This window comes from Pan paniscus, chromosome 1 (assembly GCF_029289425.2).
Source record: "Pan paniscus chromosome 1, NHGRI_mPanPan1-v2.0_pri, whole genome shotgun sequence".
In the NCBI taxonomy this organism is placed as follows: Eukaryota; Metazoa; Chordata; class Mammalia; order Primates; family Hominidae; genus Pan; species Pan paniscus.
Window position 1 is genome coordinate 101,400,174 of NC_073249.2, and position 20,375 is coordinate 101,420,548.

At 43.4% G+C, this 20,375-nt stretch overlaps 1 long non-coding RNA gene and 1 pseudogene across 1 annotated transcript in view; one reads left to right on the forward strand and one right to left on the reverse strand.

Annotated features, from left to right (window-relative positions):
* Nucleotides 1-20,375, reverse strand: part of LOC117978246 (neuroblastoma breakpoint family member 15-like) — a 512,107-nt pseudogene that overhangs the window by 241,973 nt on the left and 249,759 nt on the right.
* LOC117974368 (uncharacterized) overlaps nt 1-20,375 on the forward strand; it is a 43,084-nt gene that overhangs the window by 2,753 nt on the left and 19,956 nt on the right. The window lies entirely within an intron of this gene.

Here is a 20,375-nt window from a genome sequence, read left to right on the forward strand (position 1 = left end):
AAGATAAGAAAGTCAGTGGATGGAAAATTACTAAGAGGAACTTGATTAGCTATCAAAGGTGGTTGGGAGGACTCTTGCTAAACTAGACTCAACAGTATTCTTTTCTAAAACTGGACTTGGCAGGCCAAGAACTAATAGAGAAAAGGGCTCAGAGGAAACTGACTAAGGTTTGGTCAAAGATGGAGTCCTTGTCAACTCTAAATTGAAGCTTCTGCAAATAAACGAAGACCAACCAAATGAAAAAAAGCAAAGGCTATTTATTCTGAGCTTGCTATAGCAGGGAGTCAGCCACTGTTACTTGTGTTTTGGCAGAGACTTGAAGGCAGTCAGAAAAGTGGGAAAGCTTTTTAAAAAGGAAGGCTTCAGGTATGCTTCAACTGGAGGCTGTCAGCATGATGAAGCTAGATAGATGAAAAAATCAAAATATTTTACCCCAGAATATATTTCTTTGGCATATTTTAAGATGGCTGTCAGAGAGCCAGCAACAGAAGTAACTCTGCAAAACTGTCTTTTATAGGGGAAATTTACACCTACAGAGAATCTGCATTAATCCAGCCTTCCCTTGTCAGGATTGAGAAATAAAAATAAGCCCTAGGCCCTACAGCCAACTGAACAGACTCCCTCTTGGCTGACAGGACCGCAGAGAAACCTTGAAAGCTGTTTCTGGCTGTGGCAGGATAGAAGGCTGGACATGCCCCCTTAAAACCCCTCCCTCACTAACCGCGGTTATGAGGCAGGAGAACAGCAGAGGGAGTTGGAAGTTGGATAAAAGGCAGAATGAGTAAAAGCAGAAACAGAAGTAAGGTGATGGGGTGGGAGAGCAAGAAGCAAGATAAAAGGCATAAACTAAGCAACCAAAACAAAAAGTAAGATTAAAAAAAGCAAGCAAGGCCAGGCGCAGCTGCTCACATCTGTAATGCCAGCAGTTTGGGAGGCCAAGGCAGGTGGATCGCCTGAGGTCAGGAGTTCGAGACCAGCCTGACCAACATAGTGAAACCCCTTCTCTACTAAAAATACAAAAAGAAAAAAATAGCTGGGCATGGTGGTGCACTCCTGTGCTCCCAGCTACTCAGGAGGCTGAGACAGGAGAATTGCTTGAACCCAGGAGGCAGAGGTTGCAGTGAGCCAAGATCATGCCACTGCACTCAAGACTGGGCAACAGAGCAAGACCCTGTCTTAAAAAAAAAAAATAAAACAAGCAAGCAAGGACCCCATGGCCAGCAAGATCCAAACCAATAAAGGGGCAGCTCTTCAGAGATAGGCATGTGCATTAGAGAGAAAAAGTATCCTTAACATGACTTCATATGATAATCAGCTCATTAAAGCTCACGCATATGGACTGCATATCATGCATGTACTTAAAATTATGGGATAGAGGCAACATTCAAGCACACAAGGGCCAAAGTAACTAAGCAACCCAACTATCAATCAAATGGCAAACCCTGGCTAAAGATTAGGCATTCTTGGCCAGGCACGGTGGCTCAGGCCTGTAATCCCAGCACTTTGCAAGGCCGAGGCGGGCAGATCATGAGGTCAGAAGATCGAGACCACCCTGGCTAACACGGTGAAACCCCGTCTCTACTAAAAATACAAAAAAATTAGCCGGGCGTGGTGGCGGGCGCCTGTAGTCCCAGCTGCTGGGGAGGCTGATGCAGGAGAATGGTTTGAACCCGGTAGGCAGGGCTTGCGGTGAGCCAGGATTGTGCCACTGCACTCCAGCCTGGGTGACAGAGCAAGACTCTGTCTCAAAAAAAAAAAAAAAAAAAAAAAAAAAAGATTAGGCATCCTTGTGAAGAAAAAAACCCACACATCAAAAGACCCAATGTACACCAAACTAATACTGATCTCATCTCCCAGAGGTCAGCCCACTCTCCCCACTCCGAGAGTGTTACTGTGCTTAATAAACTTTTGCTTTGCTTTGCTGCTTTGTGTGTGTCATGTACACTTCTTTGGGACACCAACAGTCTGGAACTGCACGGTACCATCTGGTAAGAATTAGGCTTTTTTGGCCGGGTGCGGTGGCTCACGCCTGTAATCCCAGCACTTTGCGAGGCCGAGGCGGGCGGATCACGAGGTCAGGAAATCGAGACCATCCTGGCTAACACGGTAAAACCCCATCTCTACTAAAAATACAAAAAATTAGCCCGGCGTGGTGGCGGGCGCCTGTAGTCCCAGCTACCCAGGAGGCTGAGGCAGGAGAATGGCGTGAACTCGGGAGGCGGAGCTTGCAGTGAGCCGAGATCGCGCACCCCTGAGCCCTCCTACCCCTGACACACAGCTGGGACTCTCAGTTCCGACTAGCGGTCCTGAACCCCCTCCCACGGCACGGGAACTCCTTAGTAGCGAAGCAGCACCCCCTGCGCTGCCTCATCTACATAGAAATCGCCCTATCCGTGATGTCACCAACAGCGCCTTTCCCAGTCCCCGTCTGCTTTTCCGCCCCACTCTCCGCCAACTCAGCCCATCAACCCGCTGCCAGAGCTGGCCGAGGAAGTGACTTCTGCCTCTTCCTCCTTTTCCTCCTGTCGTTGTCCTTTGGGGAGGTGCGCGGAGACCCTACATCTGGTCTCCCACAAAGAGTGTGGTACTTTATCTGTGTCCTGCAGAGAGCCCTTCTGGCGGCCAACAGGAAGCTTGTGCACCCTTCTTCAGATAATGTCTTTTAATGCGCGGACTTGAATGTTTAGGCTTACAAAGGAAAACGGTTGCTTTCAAACCTGTTTATTTTTGTGATGTAGCATTCCGCTTAAAGTTGAAAGCCCTTCAATGTCGGAGAGAAAACATATCTGTGAAACCAGAGAGGCTGCTCAGATGGGTTGCAAATGAGCCATCCTTACTGGTTTTACTACTACAAGTGTTACGAAGACAGTTGTCCAATTTTATGAATCTTGAAGGGTTTTTTGTTGTTGTTATTTCAAATACAGTGTCATACAAAAATATGTGGCCCCCGCAGAGATGACTGGACACTCTCAGGCATGGTGATGGAGTTTGTCATCCCTTCCACGGCCATCTCAGAACCTTAGTGCTTACCTCATATTAGTATTGTATATTCTCCAAAGACACAAAATAATCCCAATTTGACAAAGCAAACAAACAAAAAAACATCTAGGGTATGTCTTACTTGAGGTGCTTAACAAATGACTGGATCATCTCCCTTGTATATAACCCAGAAAACACTGTGAAGTAAAGCAAAATTGGAAAGCCCAAGTCAAAGACCATTTGAAAATTTCAAGTAGATTCTAGTCTGTTGCTCAAATCACAAAACATGAAATGGAGGGATCTCCTTTGGAGACCATAAAGTCTGTGACATGGTGGCTAGTTAGGTTACTGGAAAACATGGCAAAATATTAAAAACGAGGGATTAGGTGAGAGTGTAGCAACTGAATTCTAAATGCTTGATCCAGGTGCCATTCCCTGGATACTGACAGGGAGACACATTGTCCAGGTAATACTGGAAAAATACTTTCTGTAGTGTAAACCACAAATAAAATTCCAAGTCCCTCAACTATTTGAATGCACCCCTCCTCTCAGCCAGGGTCATTCCAAAGTTAACCTGAAAAACTGGTTCAGACCATGATGGGAAGTAGGGGTCAGATATGCCTCATTATACCCTCCTTCCTTTGGAATTCAGGCACAACTGTCCAGCACATCTGGCATTACAACAGAGATCTTAAGACTTTTTGTAGCAATAAGACACCAAATTCCAGCCTGACTCCAGTGGAGCATTACATGACAGATAGCAGGCCCTGAAAGAAATAAAAATATTTTACCCTAAAATATATTTTTTATCATATTTTGAAATGTCCCTACAAAGTTGTCTCTTGTGGGGAAAGTCTACATGCTACAGGGAATCCCTTTCCAGGTCTTTTCCCTAATCTAGGCACCTTTTTAAGTCTGATAAGAAACATTTACAATCAATTCTCTCTGAAGCCTGCTACCTGGAGGCTTCATCTGCATAATAAGAGCAACCCCTTAACACAGAGACTGCCTTCTATGGATTCCAGGTCTTTGGATAAACTCTTTCAACCAATTGCCAAAGTATCAGAAAATGATGGCTGGTAACTATTTAATTATGCATATATATATTAGTAGAATTTGGGGGGTGGGCACAGTGGCTCATGCCTGTAATCCCAGCACTCCTTCAGGAGGCTGGCAGATTGCCTGAGTCCAAGAGTTTGAGATCAGCCTGGGAAACATGGTGAAACCCCATTTCTACCAAAAAAAAAAATTAGCCAGGCATGGTGGTGAGCACCTGTGGTCCCAGCTACTCAGGAGGCTGAGGTGGGAGGATTACTTGAGCCTGGGAGGTGAAGGTTGCAGTGACCCAAGCTTGCAACACTGCACTTCAGCCTGGGTGACAGAGGAATGGGCCTTCACTAGACACTGAACCTGCTGGCAACTTGATCTTAGACTGACCATCCTCCATAACTGTGAGCAATAAATTTTTGTTGTTTATAAGTTACTCACTCTGTGGTATTTTGTTATAGCAGCACAACTGGATTAAGACATTAACCTGACCTTAAGAAATCATCTCAAATCAGTCTTGGCTTTGATGAGAAACAAAGGGCACACTCGGATGTGTGATTTAAAGAGAGTTTTTTTTTTTTTTGAGATGGAGTCTCGCTCTGTCCCCCAGGCTGGAGTGCAGTGGCATGATCTCGGCTCACTGCAAGCTCCGACTCCTGGGTTCACACCATTCTCCTGCCTCAGCCTCCAGAGTAGCTGGGACTACAGACACCCGCCACCACACCTGGCTAATTTTTTGTATTTTTAGTAGAGACGGGGTTTCACTGTGTTGGCCAGGATGGTCTCGATCTCTTGACCTCATGATCTGCCCGCCTCGGCCTCCCAAAGTGCTGGGATTGCAGGCATGCGCCACTGCACCCGGCCTACAGAGAGTTTTATGAAGAGAATATTTATAAATATATGGACAGGATCAAAATAACCCAACAAAGGACTGAGAGGTGCTCAGAATCTGGAATCAGCAGAGAAGTTGTATTGCCTCTAGGACTGAATTGTTGTATAAGTCTGTTCAGGTTGCCATAACAAAATACCATATACCAAGTGGCCTAAACTATAGAAATGTGTTTCTCACACTTCTAGAAGTTGGGAAGTCCAAGATAAAGGTGCTAGCAAAGCGGATTTCTTTCTAAGATCTCTTCCTATGGCCTGTAAGTGGCTGTAGTTTCACTGTGTGCCCATGTGACCATTTCTTTGTCCACCATGGGGAAGGGGGATGAGCAAGCTTTCTAGTGTCTCTTCTTATAATGGCATTAATCTCAGCATGAGGACCCCACTCTCACAACCTCTTTTAAACCTGATTACCTCTCAAAGGCCCCAGCTGCATAAACCATCACACTGGGGGTTAGGGCTTCAACATTTAAGTGTGGGAGTTGGTGTTCACAATTCAGTCAATTGGAGTGGAAATTGAAATGGGAAAGGAAAACTATAGTTACTAGAGAGAGCTATTGTCTTGGAGAGGATAACTGGACAGGACTATGGTCTTTGGAGAAATAAGTGAGTGACAACTGACAAAGATTCTTTCTGTGAAAATAAGTAATTTAAAATGTAAGTTGTTGGAATTCCAAATTACTTTGAGCCTTTAAAAAATGTGAGTATGGGCCAGGCACCATGGCTCACACCTGTAATCCCAGTACTTTGGGAGGCCCAAGGCAGGCAGATCATGTGAGATCAGGAGTTTGAGACCAGCCTGACTAACATGGAGAAAGCCCATCCCTACTAAAAATACAAAATTAACCAGGTGTGGTGGTGCAAGCCTGTAATCCCAGCTACTCGGGAGGCTGAGGCAGGAGAATCACTTGAACCTGGGAGGCAGAAGTTGCAGTGAGCTGAGATCGCACCATTGCACTCCAGCCTGGGCAACAAGAGCAAAACTCTGTCTCAAAAAAAAAAAAAAAAAGAAAAAAGAAAATGTGGGTATGGAGCCTAAGTCACATGAGAGGCACCTGTAAACTAGGCAGTTGTAACCTTTGTTTCTCTGATTATAGATTGGCCTTCTTCCTTACATACATTGTTTTTTATTTTTGTTTTTTTTTTTTGAGATGGAGTCTTGCTCTGTGGGCCAGGCTGGAGTGCAGTGGCATGATCTCGGCTCACTGCAACCTTGGCCTCCTGGGTTCATGCCATTCTCTTGCCTCAGCCTCCCGAGTAGCTGGGACTATAGGCGCACACCACCATGCCCAGGTAATTTTTTGTATTTTAGTAGAGACGGGGTTTCACCATGTTAGCCAGGATGGTCTCCATCTCCTGACCTCATGATCCACCTGCCTCAGCCTCCCAAAGTGCTGGGATTACAGGCATCAGCCACTGCACCCAGCCACATGCATTGTTTTCTAACATGTCATATAAATTATTGAAGGGTGCCAGGGAAGACTGCTTCCCTCTTCACTGCTGACTTTCATTATAGATTAACTTCCTTCTTACCTTGCTCTCATAAAGACTTCATGGCTATTGCATTGTCTTAAGATGCAATGTTAAATACACTCCTTTAAATTGGAAAGGAAATGTGAGCCAGCTATAAAGAAAGAAAACAAGTAGTATGGAAAGAGAAAAAGGTTGGGCACAGTGGGGCTCATGCCTGTAATCCCAGCACTTTGGGAGGCTGAGGTGGGTGGATCACTTGAGGTCAGGAGTTTGAGACCAGCCTGGTTCACATGGTAAAATCCCATCTCTAGTAAAAATACAAAAAATTACCTGGGCATGGTGGTGGGCACCTGTAATCCCAGATATTCAGGAGGCTGAGACAGGAGAATCACTTGAAACCAAGAGGCAGAGGTTGCAGTGAGCCAAGATCATGCCATTGCACTCCAGCCTTAGCAACAGAGTGAGACTCCATCTCAGAACAACAACAACAACAACAACAACAAACAAAACAAACAAAAAAAAATTCTGCAACTAATTAATTTGTTGTAACTCTTAAAGCAGCCTTATATAGAAAATGTTGTGATCCTATTATTTTTTTTTTCTTTCTATGTAAGCAAGAACTTCACTTTTGACTTTGCAGCACTGACCCCATTTCTCTGGAGTCTGTGTGTCCTGATTGGCTATTCCCAGATTTTTGTTTGAATAAACTCTTTTTTAATTTTTACCATTAGTTCCCACAAGCAGAATGAATAAACATTTTAACACTGAATTCTGAACCTTTCAATTATTTCAGGTTGACATCTCCTTGGCCAAACTCTAATCAGGCTCTTCTGAGTCCTCTTCTCACTAGGCCTCAACTATTGAGCTTCTGTGTTCCTCTCTGCATTGTTCAATCTCAGCAAGAATCCTTCTCAGTCAATTTAGCCAGAATTCCCCATCTTCAATAGCTGATCACTCATAATATCTAATAGGGCTCCTCATCCTTCACCATCTGCTAGGTGATGTCTGATCACCCTGCGTTCAGCAAGAATGCTATATGTTGGCTTAGCCATGTGGGAAGCCCAAAATATGCCACCCCAAAATACACTCCTTTGGTATAATTTGAGATGGCTATTTAGAGGGGCTGCAGATGTTACTGAGGGGTCTCACCCCAAAAAGGGACTCTTTCCTGTTTATTATTGCAAAGCTAATGTATGAAACCAAGAGTGAGCATCAAGCAGTGCAGGCTCTATTCAATGGCATTGGAGAAGTAGGAGCATAGCGTGGAATTGGAGAAGTAGTATAGCTTGCAAATCACCTTCTCGGCTACTGAGAACCAGGAAGTTACAAATACAGAGGATCTTTAATGAAGGGAATGAGCAAGGTGAGGAATATTCATGCTTTTCTTAGGAAGGGATGGAGATTTTCCTAGAATCAAGGAGTCACCTCATTTCTGTCCTTTCTTGGTCTCTTCCGTTCATTGTCACAGTGATTGTCAACTGTCATGCACTGATGGGAGTGCTATTTAGCATGGAAATTGGATTATAATAAAGCTAGATGTTTTTCAGAGGTTGCGTAAGCTGCCATCATGGATTTCACCAGCTTCAGCTGGTTTAGTCCCAAGAAGAAACTTCTGACCACAGACATCCTGTTTCTTAAAAATAAGCAGAGTTAAAGGTGAGTAAGAATTCAGCCATGTCACATATGCACTGCAATGGCCAACAACATCTGGGTAGGGGTCCAGGTAAGTCATGTAGGCAGTGCAATAGGTAACACAGTCACAGAAATACCTATGAAAAGCTGTCCTTTTGTCAGGGAGATTAGCATGTGTAGAGGAAGTAAACATCAACTGCAAATGGCTTTCTCTGAGACCTTCTTATCTGCTTTATCTGGATCCAGGTAAGATTAACTCACAGGAAAAGGAAACAAAAGATCTCATGCTTTTAAAGGTCTGACAGAGAAACTTTTTTTTTTTTGAAACGGGGTCTTACTCTGACACCCAGGCTGGAGTGTACAGTGGTGCAATCTTGGCTCACTGCAACCTCTGCCTCCCAGGTTCAAGCCATTCTCATGCCTCAGCCTCCCGAGCAGCTGGGATTACAGGTGCCCACCACCACACCAGGTTAATTAATTAATTTATTATTTATTTATTTATTTATTTTAGACAGAGTCTTGCTCTTTCGCCCAGGCTGGAGTGCAGTGGTGCCATCTCAGCTCACTGCAAGCTCTGCCTCCCAGGTTCATGCCATTCTCCTGCCTCAGCCTCCCTAGTAGCTGGGACTACAGGTGCCCGCCACCACACCTGGCTAATTTTTTTGTATTTTTAGTAGAGACGGGGTTTCACTGTGTTAGCCAGGATGGTCTCGATCTCTTGACCTCATGATCCACCTGCCTTGGCCTCCCAAAGTGCTGGGATTACAGGCATGAGCCACCGAGCCCGGCCTGTATTTTTAGTAGAGATGGGGTTTGCCATGTTGGCCAGGCTGGTCTTGAACTCCTGACCTCAAATAATCTGCCCACCTCAGCCTCCCAAAGTGCTGGGATTACAGGCATGAGCCACCACATCTGGTGGAGGGCTGCTTCTTGAGAGACTTCATCTGCATCACATCTGCATCACAACACAGCCTTTGCTCACCATGTCTTTCCTCCCCTCAACCTCCCATAACCTGTGGCCACCATCCCCTAAGAACTCCAAGCCTAGTTAGTCCTTTATGTGCTGCATATAAACTTCAACCATACGGCCTTCTTTGAGGCTTTTTTTTTTTTTTTTTTTTGAGACAAAGTTTTGCTTTTGTTGCCCAGGCTGGAGTGCAATGGCGTGATCTCAGCTCACCGCAACCTCTGCCTCCCAGGTTCAAGTGATTCTCCTGCCTCAGCCTTCCGAGTAGCTGGGATTACAGGCATGTGCCACCACAACTGGTTAATTGTGTATTTTTAGTAGAGATGGGGTTTCTCCATGTTGGTCAGGCTGGTCTCGAACTCCTAACCTCAGGTGATCAGGATCCACCCGCTTTGGCCTCCCAAAGTGCTGGGATTACAGGTGTGACCAACTGTGCCCGGCCTGAGGCTCATATTTTTATGTGACTCTGTATTAGTCAGGGTTCTCTAGAGAGACAGAATTAATAGGATAGATATACAAAGTAGTTTATTCAGTATTACACTTACTTTTTTTTTGTCTTTTTTTTTCTTACTTTTTGTGGAAAACAGGATCTTGTTATATTGCCCAGGCAGGTCTCCAACTCCTGGGCTCAAGCTATCCTCCCACCTCTGCGTCTCTGAGAGCTGGGATTATAGGTGTGAACCACCACACCCGGCCAGGAGTTTATTAAGTATTAACTTACACAATCACAAGGTCCCGCAATAGGCTGTCTGCAAGCTTAAGGAGCAGGAAAGTCAGTTCAAGTCTCAAAACTGAAGAACTTGGAGTCTGATGTTCCAGGGCAGGAAGCATCCAGCACAGGAGAAAGACGTAGGCTGGCAGGATAGGCCAGTCTTGCCTTTTTATGATTTTCTGCCTGCTTTATATTCATGGGCAGTGGATTATATTATGCCCACCAGATTTAGGGTGGGTCTGCTTTCCCCAGCCCATTGACTCAAATGTTAATCTCCTTTGGCAACACCCTCACACATACACCCAGGATCAATACTTTCATCCTTCAATCCAATCAAATTTGTGAGAAACAAATTCACCCGTCTAAACCCAAACAATGAACTCAGAGACCCAGAGAACAGCGAAAGTGAGACTTTTAATGACGGTCGTGCAAGATCGGGTGTCTGGCATGCAGGCACACCCAGCACAGTTTCAACAAGCAATTTATGCCCTAGTGCACAGGCCCCTCCCTCAGTTCCTCATAGGCTGATTACTAGCCTTCCACAATCTTCCTAGACATCACCTATTGATTGTTCTTCAAGTACATTCTTTAGGGTCTTTCTGCTGCATTTTATTGCAGCACACAATGCATTATGACTCTCAGGATTTTTCAAACAGTTGACTTACGGCTCTAGTGGCTGCACTTAGCTGATAAGAAAGGGTACAATTATCTATGTTGCAAGCTAGCTTAAACTAAATTTCTTTGTGGAGTGGGGAAGGGGTAGATGAGGGGGCCCCCACCGATAGATGCCTGGCCACTGGGTGAAAGGGAAAGAAGGAAGGTGGAGGGGGTGGCTCAGTACATTCTGCTTCTTTATGTCTTTATTTCCAGGTAGCCTGCCTAAACCTATGCCAAGCCACTTAGAATTGAAAATAGGTAATCACATATAGGGATTGTATTTCCTACAATTCCCTCCTTTTTCTTTTTACCCTTTTTGGTTTCATTTTCACTTAAATTGCTTTTTCAAACTGTTCCAGAATTGTTTACTTTTTTTTTTTTTAGATGGAGTTTTGCTCTGTTGCCCAGGCTGCAGTGCAGTGGGGTGATCTCAGCTCACTGCAACCTCTGCCCCCCAGGTTCAAGCGATTCTGCTGCCTCAGCCTCCCGAGTAGCTGGGATTATAGGCGCGCTGTAATTTTTGTATTTTTAATAGAGACGGGGTTTCACCATGTTGGCCAGGCTGGTCTTGAACTCCTAAACTCAGGTGATCATGAGCACCCGCTTCAGCCTACCAAAGTGCTGGGATTACAGGCGTGAGCCACCGCGCCAAGCCAGAAGTTGTTTACTTTCTTCCTCATAGGAGGAGGAGTTTATTTGGTTTCTAATTATAGTAGGTTATTTTGTTGGAACATCAGGGGCATCTGTTTACTGAGAGTTGTTTTAATAAACCTTAGTGTTATATATATATATATATACATATATATATAAAATATATTACATCTATTATATATAGTAGTAGTGTTAAACCCCTTACACAAGTATTGATGCAACATCGTATGTCAATGACAGAATCTGATAAGTTGGAAGAGTATACTGTAGAAGATACATACTTCACTTTTTTTTTTTTTTTTTGAGATGGAGTCTTGCTCTGTCACCAGGCTGGAGTGCAGTGGCACAATCTCAGCTCACTGCAGCCTCTGCCTCCTGGGTTCAAGCGATTCTCCTGCCTCAACCTTCCGAGTAGCTGAGACTACAGGCACCTGCCACCACACCCAACTAATTTTTGTATTTTTAGTACAGACTGGGTTTCACCATATTGGCCAGGCTGGTCTGGAACTCCTGACCTTGTGATCCACCCCCGCCCCGCTCAGCTTCCCAAAGTGTTGGGATTATAGGCATGAGCCACTGCACCAGGTCATTTTTTTTTTTTTTTTTTTTGAGACAGTCTCTGTTGCCCAGGCTGGAGTGCAGCGGCGTCATCTCAGCTCACTGCAACCTCCGCCTCCTGGATTCAAGTGATTCTCCTCCCTCAGCCTCTCAAGTAGCTGGGATTACAGGCATGCCCAACCATGCTTGGCTAACTTTTGTATTGACTGTTGATTCTTTACCAATTATGTGTTTAGTCTTGCAACCATTTCTCTCACTTTCTAGATAAAAATATCGAGATTCCCAGGGGAAGAATTGTCCCACAATTTCCCCATAGTGTTTGCTGTCTCCTCTGTTGCAATGAGCCAATATACTCAGGTTTGACTATAGGTTTGTTCCTGATGGTTACACACTGGAGCACATCAGCACCATAGAGAAGATGGATGCCGTTCTGATTCTTTGTTATTTGCCTTAAACTCTTCTCCCATCTCCCCTCCCAAAAGCCTATAGAATCTTCTACCTCTTCCTATTAGTTTGAAACTTCATGATCTATTTCCATCCACCATGCTGGGTACTCAGTGTGCTCTTTCAATATGGGAATTTGTATTTTGGAGGTATCATTCCAAAGATGTTTATGCATATACAATTAAAAGTTTATATTTATTTCCTGCAACTACCATCACCCTTTTGATACACTTCTGCTGTATAATAAACCATCCCAAGCTTATTGACTTAGAATAGCAATAATTGGCTGGGTGCGGTGGCTCACACCTGTAATCCCAGCACTTTGGGAGGCCAAGGCGGGCAGGTCATGAGGTCAGGACATCGAGACGATCCTGGCTAACACGGTGAAACCCCGTCTCTACTAAAAATACAAAAATTAGCCAGGCGTGGTGCTGGGCGCCTGTAGTCCCAGCTACTAGGGAGGCTGAGGCAGGAGAATGGCATGAACCCGGGAGGCCGAGGTTGCAGTGAGCCGAGATCATGCCACTGCACTCCAGCCTGGGCTACAGACTGAGATCTCGTCTCTTAAAAAATAAAAAAAAGGCCGGGCGCGGTGGCTCACGCCTGTAATCCCAGCACTTTGGGAGGCCGAGGCGGGCGGATCACGAGGTCAGGAGATCGAGACCATCCTGGCTAACACGGTGAAACCCCGTCTCTACTAAAAATACAAAAAATTAGCCGGGCGTGGTAGCGGGTGCCTGTAGTCCCAGCTACTCGGGAGGCTGAGGCAGGAGAATGGCGTGCACCCGGGAGGCGGAGCTTGCAGTGAGCCGAGATCGCGCCACTGCACTCCAGCCTGGGCGACAGAGCGAGACTCCGTCTCAAAAAAATAAAATAAAATAAAAAAATAAAAATAAAAAATAAAAAAAAAACAATAATTTATTATTTTTAGTGATTCTGTGAGTTGGCTTGGAAATTCTTCTAGTCCAAGCTGATTCATTTGGGGCTGGATGGTCTAGGATGGCCTCACACATCTGGGGTATAGGTGGATTGGCTGGAAAAAGTGGGATGCATGGATCTTTTTCTTCATGTGATCTCTCTAACAGGCTAGCTTTGGGGCATCTCCAGATCATGGCCTCAGGATTTCAAGTGAAGGAAAAAGCAGGTAATCCTCCCATGTGCAAGCCTCTCTTCTGCCAGGTTTGCGAAGGCACCAACATTTGCCCAAAGCAAGTCATATAGCCAATCCAAGATTCAAAGAGAGGAGAAATAGACTCTCTTGATGAGAGAAGCTGCAAAATATAACCACTTTTTTTTTCAATCTATCACAGTATACCATACTGGACTATCAGTAGCTTCCTCATTTTTCTTTCTTTCTTTCTTTCTTTTTTTCTTTCTGAGATGGAGTCTTGCTCTGTCGCCCGGGCTGGAGTGCAATGGCGACATCTCGGCTCACTGCAAGCTCTGCCTCCCGGGTTTAGCCATTGTCCTGCCTCAGCCTCCCTAGTAGCTGGGACTACAGGCACCCGCCACCACGCCCGGCTAATTTTTTGTATTTTTAGTAGAGACGGGGTTTCACCATGTTAGCCAGGATGATCTCGATCTCCTGACCTCATGATCTGCCTGCCTCGGCCTCCCAAAGTGCTGGGATTACAGGCGTGAGCCACCGTGCCCAATGAAAACCTTTATTTTCGTGATGGCTGCTTATTTATTTATTTATTTATTTTTCTTTCCCCGCTCTCCCTCTTTTTAAATTTTTATTATTTACTTATTTATATTTCTGCAGAGATTTATCCAATTCAGAGGTCTTGTCCCCATAATTTGGAACTTTCCTTTGGATTTGATCAAGTCAGATAGAACTGGTCAAACCCAATGGGGAAAAGAAGGAAACAACAATAAAAACACAAACAGAAAACAAAAAACAGTTCAGAAAATTAATGATCGCACAATTTATATGATTGCCTAGCACTCTAACGGTAAGAAGAAATTATGATCAGTTGGTTGTTAATCTTTTTTTTTTTTTATTTTTTATTTTTTTTGAGACAGAGTCTCGCTCTGTTGCCCAGGCTGGAGTGCAGTGGCGCGATCTCGGCTCACAGCAAGCTCCACCTCCCGGGTTCACGCCATTCTCTTGCCTCAGCCTGGTTGTTAATCATAACTTTAATCATTTAGGAGAATTTCCAAGACAAAACACAGGTTCAGTTACTTACCTAGGAATGGGGCCCAGGCTGAAGACTGCTCTGTACCATCCTAGAAGCAGGAAAAAACCCAAACTCTCCTTCCCTCCTTCCCTGTTAGAAGTGAACTGAAACCCCAGAAAGGAATTGCCTGCTCTCCATCATCATGGAAGCAGGAAAAGTTGCCTTCATTGTTGGAAGCAAGTAAAACTCCAGAAAATGAGTTGTACAGCAAAATAAACCTTAGATCTCAATCAAATTTTGGGAAATCAGGGATTCTCTGGAGGGGGTGGATCTCTGAGGCCTCAGCAAATTGTCCTATTGGTTTGAGCAATAAAAATAGCTCAAGCTGGTACCAAGTACAGATAGGAGATTTGTCAAAGGTCAGGGCACCTCCACTCAGAATTCCTTCATGGTTATCAATTGTAAACCAAAAAGTATGTGAGACAGGTCTGAATTGATTTAGAAAGCTTATTTTGGACTCTTACTCATAGGTAATTCTAGTCTTCATAGAGGTATAGCAGCCAGGTGCAAATTGTGGGGGCCTGGAAATAATTTTGGTATAACAGAGATTAAATAATTTGTCTAAGCAATAGCTTGGCAACTTTGGGAGCCAAGTTGTAATCCTGGAAAGATTAATGCGTGGCCTGAGATGTAATAGCCACTCCTCCAGGTTATCTTTTAACGTGGGAAGTAAGTTCTAGTGTGTTTCTGTAGTGTGGAACTTTTAGAAATAATATTCTTGTCACATTTGACAATACCCATGGCTGATCTAGACAAAATATCATCCAGTCGCTGTTTAGCCCTGATTTGCATATGAGACTTTGTGCTGGTTATCTGGTAACTTTTCACTTGGCAGTGGGGATGAAGTAACTGAAACTCCAGAAAGAAGAGTTATTAGATACCTCAAAAATGATGAAGATATTAGAAGCCCTGGCCTTAGGGGTCCAAGGAAGAGCAAGGTTTGTGGGTAATAATCTGTATAAATCTGATAGGAAGCTATAAGGAGGACTCTTAGGACTTTGAGGTGGGTGAAGATTAGAGCCTGGATTAATCAAGGGCCTGTGGCTTCTAACACCATCAGTTGCCTGTACTCAGCCACCTTCAGCAGTGCTATCTGGCTCTAGAGAGCCATAGCATTCCAGGAAAGGAGAGAAGGCTGCACAAAGCCCTGATGTTTGTGTCCCCCCATCTAGACAGACATAGTAGCATGCAGGGACAAAGCAAAAGAGAAGAGTAGGCAGAGACAATGTGAATCTGTTCACCACATATTGTAAATGCATTTAAAAATATTGTTAGCTCATATTTGCAGGTAGCACTAATTATGAAGTTGTTGGACTGAGGACTTTATTTATTTGTGACTCTCACCATCTTCAAAGTCAGCAATGAAGAGTTTCTTCCTCATTGAATCACTAACACGTTTTGGATCTCTCTGACTTCCTAGTTTGCTGACCTCTGACCTCTAGATCCAGACTTTAAAGGCCCATGTTATTAGATTAGTCAACCTTTATAATCTCCCCATTTTAAGGTTAATTGTATCTGCAAAATCCCTTTGCCATACAATGTAATATAATTATGTAATTAGCAACCATAAGAAAGCTGAAGTGACTTTTAAACCAACCCAATTGTCCCATAGAACTGATGTTTACCGTTTCTTTTGAATAAACATAGAAATTGACCCTTTCAGTCTTGAAATTTGAGAAAGTTACATTTGCATTATCTGAGTTCCTTTCTCAGGAAACCAAGCGTTGGGCCCTCCAGATAGTATCAAAGAACTGAAATTTACCAGAGTACCACATCTGGACAATGAAATGTCAGACCCCTTATCCCATCAAAATTGCCTAAGTGACCACCTGCTTCCTGTTGACCAATTCCTCTTTCTTACCTCTCCCTAATTCCTGTTTTCCTGCATGTAGTTCCATTTCTTCCCTGCTATCTAAACCCTGAATTTTCACTGGTCAGGAAGATGGATTTCAGACTGATCTCCCATCTCCTAAGTTGTAGTACCTGATGAAAGCCTTCTTTCCTAGCAACGCTAGTTGGCTCAGTGATTGGTTTTCTGTGCAGTGAACAGCAAGACTTAAATCAAACCTCTGGTGTTTCAGTAGCAACTATCCTAATACCAGACAAAATAAACAAGAGACTTTAAGACAAAAAAAGTTACTGAAGACAATGAGGGCTATTTTGTAATGATAAAAGGGTTAATCCATCAGGAAGAGAGTACAATCATAAATACACATGCATCTAATAGAGCCTCAAAACACAGGAAGCAAAAACTGACAGAATTGAAGGGAGAAATAGACAATTTAACAATAGTAGATGGAGACTTTAATACCACAACTTTCAATAATGGATACAGCAACTACACAGAAGATCAATAAAGAAATAAAAGATTTAAACAACATAACCTACCAGACATCTATAGAATACTCCACTCAACAAAAACAGAATACACTTCCTCTCAAGTACACACGAGATGTTCTATAGAATAGACCATATGTTAGCCTTTAAAATAAATCTTAATAAATTTAAAAGGACTAAAATCATATAACTTCTGATATATCTCATAAACTAATACTATCACACACTATAGTTTCAGGTTAGCATGTAGGGTATGCAGTTTGTTGGTCCTGCTTCCTTCTGTTTGTCATGAATGTGGAGGTGACCATGATTACACATGTGTAGGCCAGTAGCCCAGGAAAGTCAGGCAGCTGAAGGGAAAGGACACATATTCCATAAGAGTCTCCCTATCTCAGTCTCAAAAAACCAGGGAGGAATTGATACACAGGAAGTGAAGAGTTACATCAGGGGATGACTTCTCTTCTGCCTATCTATTCCTGTCTTTAAAACCTCAGTTTCTATCCCACTAAACCCCATTGCACAGGAAAACTGTTGATCACCGCCAACCACCACAGACTCATTAACTTGATTTTTACCATGCTTTGTCTGAGAATATATCCTCAGGCCAATGCAAATCATTAGTGTTCCATAAAAACTGCTTCAAACACATAAAATAGTAACAGTTTATAAGTCATTCCAAATTAGGTGGCAACTACATGTATTTAAAGAGATATACATAAATTATTTCAGCAATTGTGACAAATTGGAAAGAAAGCATGTGGAGTTAGAATGAAAATCATAAGTGACAAGCACAAAATATGTATACAGAGATTATAACACTAAGCAAACCACACATAGAAGAGGAGAGTGGGGTTAGGAGTTATGAATATCAAGCTTGTCCTCAAGTTAAGTGAAAAGCCAGCATGGGCCAGGTGTGGTGGCTTATGCCTGTAATTCCAATACTTTGGGAGGCCAAAGTGTGAGAATAACTTGGGCCCAGGAGTTTGAGACCCACCTGGGCAACATAGTGAGACCCCATCTACACAAACACACACACACAAACACACACACACACACAATAACTGAGTGTGATGACATGTGCCTACAGTCCCGGCTTTCAGGAGACTGAGGCAGGAGGATCACTTAAGCCTCGGAGTTTGAGGCTGCAGTGAGCTGTGATCATGCCATTGCACTCCAGGTTGAGCAGCAGAGCTAGACCCTTTCTATTAAAAAAAAGCAAAAAAACAAAAAACTAACATGCTTCCCCAGTGGGGGAAAAGATGTCAGTATAACATTGGTTTGCAGCAAGAAGTATATTAAGATATTGATCAAAATCCTTTTATTATTTATTTTGTTTTTATTTTTTGAGACAGGGTCTCACTTTGTCATCCAGAATGGAGTGCCGTGGCATGATCTTGGTTCACTACAGCAGAAAACACCTGGACCCAAGCTTGCAGTGAGCAATCATGTCTCACTGCAAGCTCCGCCTCCTGGGTTCACACCATTATCCTGCCTCAGCCTCCCAAGTAGCTGAGACTACAGGCACCTGCCACCACACCTGGCTAATTTTTTGTATTTTTAGTAGAGACGAGGTTTCACCGTGTTAGCCAGGATGGTCTCGATCTCCTGATCTCATGATCTGCCTGCCTCAGCCTCCCAAAGTGCTGGGATTACAGGCATGAGCCACCGTGCCTAGCCCTATGCCTGGCTAATTTTTTAAATGTTTTTGTAGAGGCAGGGTTTCGTCGTGCTGCCCAGGTTGGTCTCAAACTCCTGAGCTTAAGTGATCCAACAACCCTGGTCTCCCAAAGTGGTGGGATTACAGGTGTGAACCACTGCACCTGGCCTCTAAATTGATATAAATCAATTATTCACACACTGAGAGGAATATTCAGGATTTTTTTCTTATAATATAAATGATGTGGAAATCTGGAGAACCAAAGAAGAATGCCAAGACTATCTAAAAGTGTTAAATTTTTCATTAGGAAGAAAATGACTTCATGATAGTAATTAAGACAGCGATAGAACTTGGGAAAATATGTATTCCTTGATGTTTTCTATGCATTTGCAATAATAAACAATGAAAATATGGTTGAATTTTAGAAAGAGATAGGCCTGTGGTATTGTCACAAGGGTATACAAATACTGAGATTGACTTGCTGAGGCAGTGGTCTCCACTGGTGGTGACCTTCAGAAGAGACCTGTGTTTCCACATGGCCTAGACACCTGGAAGGCAGAGATCCTAACATTCCATGACACCCCCACCTTCTAATTCTGATTGTGACTCCAGACCATTACCTGGCACTGGGTCTTACCTCTGGCATTCCTATCAGAGCCTGAACCACAGACAGTACCTTAGAGTCTAAGCTTAGGTACCTTTGTCTTGTTTTTGTGGCTAAGGATTCTCAGAGTTGTGGGATGCTGATGAAATTTATCCCAAAAGTAAGTTATGAATCAGATCTGCTTTCTTTTGACTCATTTAAATCCTTTGTTTAATGTAAAGTAACTTTATTGAGGTATAATTTACAAACTATAAAATTTACCCATTATAATTGTACAGTTGAATAATTTTTAGTAATTTACCCAAGTAGTGCAACCATTACCATAATCCATGCATTTGTTTTTAATTTATTATTTGTCTGGGTTCTGATTCTACTTCCTCCACAAGCTTCAGCATGGCAGTATCTGCCACCACTTGTTTTGGTCCAAGGGCAGAAATCAGCATCCTGGAAACCAATCAGCGCTTGCGCTCTGAACTGGAAAAGTGCAAACAGAACTTCCAAGACCTCACAGAGAAATTCCTGACATCCAAAGCTACTGCCTACTCCCTGGCCAATCACCTGCAGAAATATAGTAGGTCCCAAAGGGGCATGGTCACCAAAGTGATAAATGATTGCCCATCTTTCCTCTGTGAAATGAAACACTGTGGACTTTATTCTCTATCAAAATTAATTTTATGCTAACTACACTCCCAGAAAGGTAGAAGTGGGCATTTTACTCTCAATTTGCCAAGGACAGAAAAACTGAGGCACAAAGGTGTAAAGTTTGCAGGGCAAGTGTAGTGAGGAATAGAGACTAAAACCTTGGTTTAGGCATGAAACTGTCTTTCCCCTCTCAGCAATGAATATCAGATTCTACAAACATGTAACATCACTGTTGGCTAAAACATCTCAGGATTCGATTTAAACTTTTTTAAGAGCGCCCATTTGCAAAGCACTGTGCCAACAGCATCAGGGGTGATAGAAGTAATAGTATACCCTATCTGCCTTGAAGGAACTTAAAACTAGCTATTCTCAACTGAGTCACAGATATGTGGAGATGTGAACTTCAATAGCAGACACAGAAAAAAGTCTTTATGATACCTGGATCAAGATTCTCTTCGCACATAAGTTCAGATAAGCCATTCCTCATGCTCTGGTTAGATTGAGGGTATTTCCAGAAAAATCAGAGACTTTGTAACACCCTTTCTGTCTCTCTCTGAGTATCAACTTTACAGACAGCAAGCAACTGCAGGTGGACATCCAGGATCAGAGCTATGAGACATATGGCCAAAATGAGAACAAGGCCAAGTGGAACAGACTGCCATTCTCAATAGAAGGCCAGGCCAGGTTAGGGGCTGGCCCCTTCCTCTCCACAGTTAGCTCTCACATTTTTAAATCCACTGTAAAATCCCAAACCTGTTACTAATAGTCAGGGAAGGGAAGCTGTAATGACAAGGAAACATGGGAACAAGGGCATGAGAGGAACAGGGATATTAGAAGAGGATTCTGGTTAACATAGAAATTGAGTTTGTTTTCCAATTTCTACAATTATTTTAAAATACATCATTGTGTGGGGGGTGGCTAAAAGTTGCTGTCTAACTTACTGTCATAGA